Source organism: Pseudorasbora parva, chromosome 6 (genome assembly GCF_024679245.1).
Source record: "Pseudorasbora parva isolate DD20220531a chromosome 6, ASM2467924v1, whole genome shotgun sequence".
Classification (NCBI taxonomy): domain Eukaryota; kingdom Metazoa; phylum Chordata; class Actinopteri; order Cypriniformes; family Gobionidae; genus Pseudorasbora; species Pseudorasbora parva.
The window spans coordinates 30549302-30558847 of record NC_090177.1 but is presented as its reverse complement, the minus strand read 5'-3'; the positions used below and the strand labels follow the sequence as shown (position 1 = coordinate 30558847).

General features: G+C 39.4%; 1 protein-coding gene across 2 annotated transcripts in view; it reads left to right on the top strand.

Annotated features, from left to right (window-relative positions):
• Positions 1-1187: 1187 nt before the first annotated feature.
• cntn3a.2 (contactin 3a, tandem duplicate 2) overlaps positions 1188-9546 on the top strand; it is a 98935-nt gene continuing 90576 nt past the window's right edge. The window contains exons 1-2 of one of the 2 annotated variants that reach the window (XM_067446645.1): positions 1188-1285; positions 1458-1592. The gene's annotated coding sequence lies outside the window, so the exon portion shown is untranslated. Of the gene's footprint in view, positions 1593-9546 lie in introns of both variants that reach the window. The other variant, XM_067446644.1, reaches the window with a different exon arrangement.

The following is a 9546-nucleotide window of genomic DNA, read 5'->3' as shown; positions in this document are numbered from 1 at the left end:
TATTTTCGTCTTCCGGGTTTAAAAACTACATTGCGTCCACGTCACAGCTTGTGACGTACCATCGCTCTAATAGTGCTACGTGACGCATCGGTGTCTCATTATTATTAATGAGACTGAGTTTTCTTATCCTATGAGAAGACACCGTCTCTTAATTATTCATGACAGCACGTGGTTCTTTCAAATGACAGAAGTGACAGTCTGCGTGTTCACGGAGTAGATGAGAGGAGTTTATGATGGGTCGTAAGTGTTTGTTTCCCTGGTGTAAAGATTCGGGTGTGTTGCATGGCTTTCCCCGCGATGCTGCCAGGGCTAGTCTCTGGCTGCGGGCGGTTGGTTGGCCATCAACTAGCGACACCTCAAAGCTTTATGTGTGTAACAAACATTTTTCGAATGAAAGTTACGAGAACTGGAGACAGGTGGACTTCGGTTTTGCTCAGCAACGCAGTTTGCGTCTTGCCGGCAATGCTGTACCAAGTCCGGAGGACTTTTCTATCTGTACCATCTTCCCCTGGGGTTTCAGGAGGAGAAAAGTCCTCCACCTCAGCAGAGCCCTCTGTACTGCTTTTACTGTAGTCTTCACTGTCGCTGTCCATCTTTATTATGGGTGTTCTGGGACGCGCGTAAGTTAGATCTCGGCTATATGTACATAACGGTTGTTGTTTTTTTCGATCATTTATAAATGACAATAATAATTGTGTATGCATTTCTATATTTTAAACAATTACGATTAATCTAATATATGTAGCAAGGCATTCGGTTACTTTAAATGGTCAAACAGACGGTTGTCAGTGTATTTTATTGGACTTTAATTTTGCCAGCTTTAAAAATCCTGCATTTCGTTACGTTTAACCCCATATTTTTGTTGAGATTTGGCATGGGCCACTGCTCTGCACTGATAGATGACAGTTGCTCGCCCCCCTCTTTCTTCCCCTGCCTCGCTCTGCCACACCCACCCCCTCCCCTCTTTTCACGGGCATGCACGCCCATTTAAGTAGCATTTTTCAAAAAGATTACGAGGTGGATTTGAGCTGAAAGAGGGGGTTTCATGACCCTTTAAGGGGAATCTAAAACTGTTAAAATTCCTCATGCTTCCCTTCTGTAGTCATAACGACGAGTTGTGCGTTTCGGTCGGAGGGTGGCGCTGTTGTTCATAAAGTATCTCACTCCAGTCTTTCGCTATCATTCTGCTGATTTGCTGGACCCAGCGCTGGCTGGACACGCTGAATGTAAATCTGGCCGCAAACAACGTCTCTCTCTTTTTCTGTATGGCTGTGAATTCAGCGAGGTAAGCTTGGCACAGGAGGAGGACTGTCTGGGTTTGAGCGCAGTTTGAGCCGTGCTGGAATATATTCAGGGGTGAAGAACCGAAGGAGAAAGGGCGAAACCCTCTTACATCCTGAGCTTTTCTTCTGTCTGTCTCTTCCTCGCTCTCGCTCTCTCTATCTCTCTGGACGCAGACTTGGGCAAAATGGTTTTCCCGAAATCTCAGTGACTGCGATGTCAGCATCTCTCATCTACCGCGTGTGGAACACAGACTGAGGAAACACGTTCTGAGAGGAGAAACAAAACACACAAAAAAGCACGTTATTCGGGTAAAGTAGATTTTTTTATTTGAGAATGTAGTGTTTTATCATTATAATTAATATGTCTGCTCATTGTTTCACCTGGAATGGGTTTCAGGTGCAGCCGTATGTTTTCATTACATTTATTGCTGCATTAGTATTCCAAACGGATCAGTGCTGATTGAACTAGCAGATGCTTTAATCAGCAGGTCAAATATTGGTTCACCCATCAGCTCGTGTTGGTTTACCGTTAAAGAGTGTGTGCTGCATGGTGGTGATTGACAGGCTTTGATTTGACAGATACGGATATAAGCAGCTCTGCAGCAGTGAAGTTCAGGTAGAGCTCTAACTGCGCATCTCCTGCAGAAATGCACAGGTGCTCTGCTGGTGTGTCAGGAAAACCCCTGGGGAGAGCCTGACATTCAGAACAATAAAGTGGCTAACACTTCACATTAAAATGTCTTTGTTACAACAAGTTGCATGTAATACATTTCCTGTATATGTTACAGTTTATTTTAAGGTGCCATTGTTACAGTGTAACTGTACACTCTAAAAATGGTGGGTTAAAAACAACCCAAGTTGGGTTGAAAATGGACAAACTCATCAATTGGATTGTTTTACCCCAACGGTTGGGTTGAATATTTGGTAATTCCTGCTGGGTAGTTTTATTTAACTGAACTATTGTTTAAAAATGACTATATCGCTCACGTAAAATGAACCCAGAATATGTTTGGAATGAACGTTTATTAATATGTTTAATAAATTAACATTTATAAATAAGTTCAATGAATAATAATTCAACAGTAAACTACCTTTTCACCCTTTGATTATTATTGTTGCCTGTAGTACACTGTAAAAGTGATTGGTTGGTTTAACTTAAAAATGTAAGTAACTTGGTTGCCTTAAAATTTAGAGTTGACTGAAATTAAAAAATTTAGTTAATACAATAAAGGAAATTGGTTAAATAAATAGAAACTCAAAATATTATTGTAACTAAACCACATAAAAAATGTGATAAATCATGAAAATAGCACAATTTGGCATGTTTCACTGCATCTTCAGAAATAACACACACAATTACCCAATATGCTTACAAAATCTTTTAATAATATTTGAATAAAGGTTGTCGATTCTCAAAAATGTTCATTGTATTAACTACATTTTTTAATTTCAATGAACTCAAAATTTGAATGCAACCAGGTAACTTATTTTTTCAACATTTTTTACAGTGTAATTATGTGTTTGGATTTTTAATTTCTGACCAATTTTAGGTTAATTTTAAGCCAGCCATGTAGTAAACAATAGTTGGTTTAAATAAAGTCCAGCACATTTATCCCAATGTCCAATCGTCAGGTTTGTCCATTTTCAACTCAACATGGGTTATTTTAAACCCAGCATTTTTTAGAGAATATTTAAGTACTGTGTAATATTAATTAACAACATGTACTTACTAGGGTTAGGGTAGGATTATGGTTCGGTTGAGGGTTAGTTGCATGTAATCCTGCATAATTTCATGTATGAGTACATGCTTTATAAATACATGCAACATATGTAAAAATGTTGCCTACACACATTATACAGAGCAGCTTGAAAGTAGTTATATTTACTGAATAAATCATGTATATTCTAAACATGCACATATCCCTGCTATGTAATATGCATGTACAAAAGAATACATTCTCAACTATTTAGTTACTTAGTTCTGTATTTATTTTGTTAGTAAAACCACTATAAAGCCCTTAGAGTTCCAGAAAGGAGGATAAATGGACAGTGTAGCTTTGTGAAGTTCTTGGAAAAAAGGCTAATTTAGGAAGAATGAAAACATAATACTTCTTGAAAGAATTTCTGAATCATGTACACATTTGTCTGGCAGGACACTAAATATTCAACTGTATTACTGATCTGCCCGCATTGACACTTAACTGATAATGAGCTGGACGAGAGTGGCTGTACAGCCAAATCAAATTCTGTTGCATTATTTTCCTGTTAACACCGACAAGCTGCTTTGAAACAATCTGCATTGCAAAAAATAAGCTATATAAAGCTGACTTGACTTGACTATTTACAAGTAGCACCACATTACAGTAACTATATCCACGAAGTACATGTTGGTTACGTCTTATAATCATGTAACATGAATACTGTAATGTAAAGTGTAGCTTGAGTGTGCCTAAAATACCTGTTTGTGTTTCCTGAAAAGTGCGGTGATGTGATTTTTTTTAATACTTCTCATATGATGTAACACTTCCCCATGATCTGTGGTCAAACCGATAGCATGCCATGCGTAACCACTTCCACCAGAAAGGATACTTGTAATATGGCTTTGCATTTTTAATGTGAACTTTTGGTTTTTAATTTCACTTGAATTATTCATCTGAAGTATGCAAGCGATATGAGATGCTCATGGACTCATGGCATCAAGAGAAGAAATGTCCCTCACTTTTCACGCCGCTTACAAGTTCCAAGTGTCCTTTCATCTCGCAGCCAGTTTTAATACGAATCCACGATAAAATTCAGCCAAGGACTCTATTCATCATATATACGCGCAAAGTGTGTGTTCTGCATCGTGTGTGGAGACTCGTGGATTTAATCCGGCGTTTTGCTCAATTCATTCCACACGTGCGGTGTAAAATCTGTGGATCTCTAATAATATTGAAGCTGTGAAATGAAGTCATTCATCGCCACAGTTACAGCCATAGACAACTTGCATTAAATTCACACCGTGGAGAATCTTCAAATGACCTGCTTTATATGTGCGCTCCCCTCAATTTATTCACGCCAAGAACTAAATTGCATTTCTAAATAATCTCTCGTGGAGTCTATATGGCACAAAAACAAGGTATCTGTTAGCATAAGTGCCCTTGTGGGTTGGTTGACATTTTTAAAAAACGGTGTTGTTCTTAAAAAAATCCTCATGCACAGGGAGCAGCCATGATGAGACTTATTAGTCGTCTAGTCATGTAGGAGTTGGAAGAATTCTGTGTCCTGAGACCTCTTTCCAGAGCTGCCATTCGTTATCCTAATGAGTGTCTCTGACTTTGGGCTTAAGGGAGCAAATAAATTAAGGACAAACGCAAGCCCACTCTAATTACAACAGATCAGCACTTAACAACACAATGTGACAGAAAAATCCTCAAGATCCACAAGATTTTATCATTTACAAAATACGGGAGATTATACAACTAAAAGTAATTATTTTGTTGGTAAATCCACTTTAATAGTCTGTCTAATTTTCAGAAAGGAGGTCAAATTGAGCTGAATTGATTCTGATTTGAAGCCATTGTAAATGCTTACAAACATACACCTGTGATAATATTAAAATGTATATTTTTATGGACAAAAAAGAAAGATTTAAAAAAAAGATTTCCCTTTTATAAAAGCAGCAAGCCCCATGAAGCTGCGGTTTACTCACACAGCTTCACAGGACATCATGCTTTATTGTAGCTTTGTGAAGTTCTTGTAAAAAAAGCAAAATGAGGTCAGTACTTAAGAGAGAACCAAAACTAAATAGTTATTGATAAAATGTCATATTTTGTACATGTGTGTTTCAATGTAGACTTATGAAAGGGTTATTCTGTAAAGCTTTACATATAATGATAGTAAGATTTTTTTTTTTAAATGCAACATTTAAAAAAGAAAGTGTTATATTTTAGACATCAGGCTTTTATGATTCATATAATATGATATACTGTAGGAAAATATATGAAGCTCATTCTCAAGAAGGAAAAAAAACACCTTGATATTATTCACTGGTAAAAACATATTCTACAAAAAGTAACAAAAAAATATTCTATTTTTCTGTTGATTAAACCAATCTCATGTATTAACATTTGAATTTCAAATAACTCAAAATTTGAATGCAAGCACTTACCTTTTTAAGTTACACCAATATATATATATATATATATATATATATATATATATATATATATATATATATATATATATATGTATATCAGTTCTGTTCAGTTGCTGATTATACGGTCAAAACATATCTTTACAACAGTATAGCAGATTATGTAAATAAAATGCATATACATATCAGTTGTCACTCTGTATCTCTCAATAATGATACCTAGTTTTATGTTCGGAACCCTAGTTTTTTTCTGAGATGCAAAACATAATGCAGTGCATCTGAGAAAAGAACACAAAAAACATTCCTCTCTAAGCCTGTTAAAAAATACCTTTTAACATAAAAAAGTATCCATGGATAATCAAGTAAGCCGAAGTTGCTTCAGGTTAGCAATTGTTCATCTTGAAATAGTACTAACATAATGAAAGATATTCTTGTTTAAGGTTTAAAAATGAGTTAAGATTTCACAGGGAAAAGACCATGAACGTTTTTACAATTACACTAAAAGGCCCTTTACTTGTTATACAAGATTATAAACTATCAATCAGACGGCAGAAGGCATGTAGTAGATTGTGTACAACAGGATTTTCAGCCAAGTTTTGATCATGTTGATCATTTAAAGGCCTTAGAAATTCATGTATCAAATCTTTTAATCTCACACAGACTGCAGTCCATGAAAATAAAATCCATTGCATCTCTGTTCTTTTGTCATTTGTATAGTTTTTCGTTTACCCTAGAAACGGGTTTGCATCCATCGGCCTTCTCCTGGTTGCTTGGTCATCTCACCTGTTGAATAATGCAATCCAGCTGTTTATTTATTCTGAAAGAAAAATAAATAGACGTCACAGAAAAACAGACTTCACCCGTTAGACTAATACAATAATGTGCTGCAGACTACACATTTATCCCAAATCTCACTCGTATCAGCATTGGCACACAGCAGTTTCTCTGTCGGGAATGGTTTTGATAAGCTGTCTTCTATGCATTTGCTTAAACTAACATGTCACTATGAGATGCTGTTGTCATTTGTTTTGATGTAAAGTGCCTACAGGCAAAGGGACAGAGTGAATGATGATTATCACAAATCTCGCGCCTCTGTGTACCGGTTCCCTCGCCGCCGCCAGCCTCATTTGCTATTTTGATGATGTGCTCCGGTACCCGTAGAGGCCAGTCTTTGGTTTGAGAGAAAGAGAAAGCAAATGATAGGCTGTTATTAATGGCTGTGTGTTTCAGAGACAAAGCTTCACTCGTCACCACCTGAGATTAATATTGTGAGGTCCACTACAACTGTGCCTCAAACCGGGCCTTGCTCATTGCTGTATCTCTATATTTGTTGGTGACAGTTGGTGACTGTAGGTCAGTAAGGCTGACAGATATATTTGTATAGCTTTGCTGATTTTTATAGATAGATAGATAGATAGATAGATAGATAGATAGATAGATAGATAGATAGATAGATAGATAGATAGATAGATGGATGGATGGATGGATGGATGGATGGATGGATGGATGGATGGATGGATGGATGGATGGATGGATGAATGAATGGATGAATGGGTGGGTGGGTGGGTGTATGGATGGGTGTATGGATGGGTGTATGGATGGGTGTATGGATAGATGGATGGATGGATGGAGGGTGGGTGGGTGGGTGGGTGGCTTGATGGATGGATGGATGGATGGATGGATGGATGGATGGATGGATGGATGGATGGATGGATGGATGGATGGGTGGGTGTATGGATGGATGGATGGATGGAGGGAGGGTGGGTGGGTGGGTGGCTTGATGGATGGGTGGGTGGGTGTATGGATGGGTGGGTGGGTGGTGGGTGGGTGTATGGATGGGTGTATGGATAGATGGATGGAGGGTGGGTGGGTGGCTTGATGGATGGCTTGATGGATGGATGGATGGGTGGGTGGGTGGGTGTATGGATGGGTGGGTTTATGGATAGATGAATGGATGGATGGATGGATGGATGGATGGATGGAGGGTGGCTTGATGGCTGACTGGATGGATGGATAGATGGGGGGTGAGAGGCTTGATGGAGGTAGAGTGTGTGGGTGTCTTGATTGCTAACTGGATGGATGGATGGATTAATGGATGGATGGATAGATGGAGGGTGGGTGGCTTGATGGAGGGTGGGTGGGTGTGGGTGGGTGATAGATAGATAGATAGATAGATAGATAGATAGATAGATAGATAGATAGATAGATAGATAGATAGATAGATAGATAGATAGATAGATAGATGGATGGATGGATGGATGGATGGATGGATGGATGGGTGGGTGTATGGATGGGTGTATGGATGGGTGTATGGATAGATGGATGGATGGATGGATGGATGGATGGATGGAGGGTGGGTGGGTGGAGGGTGGGTGTATGGATGGATGGATGGATGGAGGGTGGGTGGGTGGCTTGATGGATGGGTGGTGGGTGGGTGGGTGTATGGATGGGTGGGTGGGTGTATGGATGGGTGTATGGATAGATGGATGGATGGATGGATGGATGGAGGGTGGGTGGGTGGCTTGATGGATGGCTTGATGGATGGATGGATGGGTGGGTGGGTGTATGGATGGGTGGGTGTTTGGATAGATGAATGGATGGACGGATGGATGGATGGATGGATGGAGGGTGGCTTGATGGCTGACTGGATGGATGGATAGATGGGGGGTGAGAGGCTTGATGGAGGGAGAGTGTGTGGGTGTCTTGATTGCTAGCTGGATGGATGGATGGATTAATGGATGGATGGATAGATGGAGGGTGGGTGGCTTGATGGAGGGTGGGTGGGTGTCTTGATGGCTAACTGGATGGATGGATGGATGGAGGGTGGCTTGATGGATGGATGGATGGATGGATGGTGGGTGTCTTGATGGCTAACTGGATGGATGGATGGATGGATGGAGGGTGGGTGGCTTGATGGATGGATGGATGGATGGATGGCTGACTGGATGGATGGATGGATGGATGGAGGGTGGCTTGATGGATGGATGGATGGATGGAGGGGTGGCTTGATGGCTAACTGGATGGATGGATGGATGGATGGATGGATGGATGGATGGATGGATGGATGGATGGATGGATGGATGGATGGATGGAGGGTGTGTGGGTGGCTTGATGGATGGAGGGTGGGTGGGTGTCTTGATGGCTAACTGGATGGATGGATGGATGGATGGAGGGTGGGTGGATGGATGGATGGATGGATGGGTGTATGGATTTAAACTTTGAAGTAGATAGATAGATGGATGACTGGATGGATGGATGGATGGATGGATGGAGGGTGGGTGGCTTGATGGATGGATGGCTGACTGGATGGATAGGTGGGTGGGTGTCTTAATGGCTGACTGACTGGATGGATGGATGGATTGATTCCCACAATTCAATTAAAATTCCAAATCAGCTTGTGGTTTGTGGTCTTATTATATTTTTAATAAGACCACAAATATTATAATATACACTTAATATTATTATGCAAAATTATTATTCAACGACTAATAATTTTATTCAAAAGTTTGAATTAAAGATATAAATCGAATCATTGAAATGGTAGTTTTGAACTGATTCACAGAATTGGATCGAATCAAAATGTTTCCTACTGATGTTTCAAGTTCCAAGATAAAGGAAGGGTATCTTAACAAGTCTTATGACAGGAACTGCAAAATAAAATGTTAATCTTGTTGTTATATTCAGTATATGTGGTTAGATAAAAAAAAAATCAGCTCATTCTCAACACACACACACACACACACACACACAAACACACACACAATAAAAACATTGACTATCGGGTTATTTTTGGTTCTGACATCAATGCCATGCAGAAATGTGAATTAGTCATGCACACACTGAATTAAACACCAGAACATAAGTGCTTACATGCAGAGTGGAATCAGAGCAAGAATCTAGACTGGTTTATTATTTCATTCAGCCTCTATTATCAAAATCAATATCGAAATTACGATATATTACAGCAGCTTTTTTTCTCTCTCACATAAATCCTTGGATAAGTCACACCTGATGCCATTTATATCCTTACGTCCTCACATAAGGGACATAATAGATATTCATCTCTCGTTTCAGCCTCATTTCACGTGTCATCCACCCTGTAAAATAATGAAATAAATGAATACAAAT